The sequence below is a fragment of the Plectropomus leopardus genome, unplaced genomic scaffold, assembly GCF_008729295.1.
Source record: "Plectropomus leopardus isolate mb unplaced genomic scaffold, YSFRI_Pleo_2.0 unplaced_scaffold10247, whole genome shotgun sequence".
Lineage (NCBI taxonomy): Eukaryota > Metazoa > Chordata > Actinopteri > Perciformes > Serranidae > Plectropomus > Plectropomus leopardus.
Window position 1 is genome coordinate 1,119 of NW_024610782.1, and position 1,451 is coordinate 2,569.

Sequence of the window (1,451 nt, forward strand, 5' to 3'; positions counted from 1 at the left end):
GGTGAATAATGGGTTAATAAAAGGCGGCGAACAGAAGCGTCTTGCCGGTTTCTGTGACTGTTGAGATTTTTAGCGCCGCCCCACTGTCTGAGTGAGCGGACGGTTTTCCGGGCGTCAGGACGGAGACTGAAGACTGTTTTCGTGTGTCTTTCCCGCAGGGACGCGTCAGGACCAAGACGGTGAAAAAGGCCGCCAGGGTCATCATCGAGAAATACTACACGCGGCTGGGGAGCGACTTCCACACCAACAAGAGGGTGTGTGAGGAGATCGCCATCATCCCCAGCAAGAAGCTGCGCAACAAGATCGCCGGGTGAGTCCACCGCCGCCAACCGCGGCCCGAAACAACGCCCGCCTGCATCGAAAGTGATCGTGGCGTGCTGGTCGTCAGGTCATTGATAGTGCAGGCAGATGAAGCGACGAGCCTTTCCCGTGTCTGCAGGACTCTCCGTTCCTGTCGGACCCTGGCGCTCGCCGACAGACGCTTCCTCCTAAAATCTGCTGCGTGTCAGTCGTAGTGTTCTCCCCGTCACTTCCTGTGGGAGCGTGGCGCCGACGCCAGCTGCACAAACATTTACAGAAAGTAAAGATTCTAGTTCGTCCACGGAGCTTTTCGACCAGCTGGCGGCTCGGCGGGATCAGGTTTTAGGGCCGATACTGATGTTAGTACTTTACGAGAGCGATAAGAAAATGAAATGTAGAATTTTGATTATTAACTCTTCATAAACGTCTTTCTCAAACGTTTAATCGAGTTTAAGAATACAACTTCCTGCCGTTGTTTTAGTGGAAGACATACTTTTACTGGCCGTCATTCAAATTAAACACGATACGGATAATCAACCGAATGACAAATATCGGGTTTTTTAAGCCGAATTGTTGTGCCGGTGCGACTCAGGCTGGTTTAATAAAATCCTGTAAACATTCACGCTGAAGTGAGACGAACGCTCTCCAGCACGTAAACGCTCAGTCAGACTTTGACTGGACTCGGCGTTCTGAGCGCGCTCGTAGTCGCCGCGCCGGCCTCCCTCGGTGGTTAGGGACCGTCTGTAATTTATGAGGGGGGAGGGGCTGCTGCAGTTTTAAAATACGTGTCGGCAGTGAGGAGGGACTCGTGTTTGCAGTCTTGGCTCCACAGGAGCTTTTAACACGAATATAATGCTGGATAGTGTGATTCAAAAATAAGGCTTCGTATGTTTATTACTCTCCAACACACCAGGGTCACGTGAAACATTTATATTAAATAGATTTATTTATATATATCAGTGAAATATTTAATCTCTGAAACCTGAGAAAAATGATTTCTGTCTAAGGACAGAAAAAACATAATGAGCGTGAACGAGTCTGCAGTGCAAAACAAAAAAGGGTCAAAGGTGACGTGGAAATAATAAAAATGAGAGAAATGTCAAGAAAACTATATTTACAATTCTCTTCATTACATATTTAAAATGATGTCG

General features: G+C 47.8%; 1 non-coding gene across 1 annotated transcript; it reads left to right on the top strand.

Moving 5' to 3' along the window:
* Positions 1 to 350: 350 nt before the first annotated feature.
* Positions 351 to 477, top strand: LOC121963174. The gene has a single exon (XR_006107202.1). It is a non-coding gene; the product is annotated as a small nucleolar RNA SNORA71 (small nucleolar RNA).
* Positions 478 to 1,451: the final 974 nt, after the last annotated feature.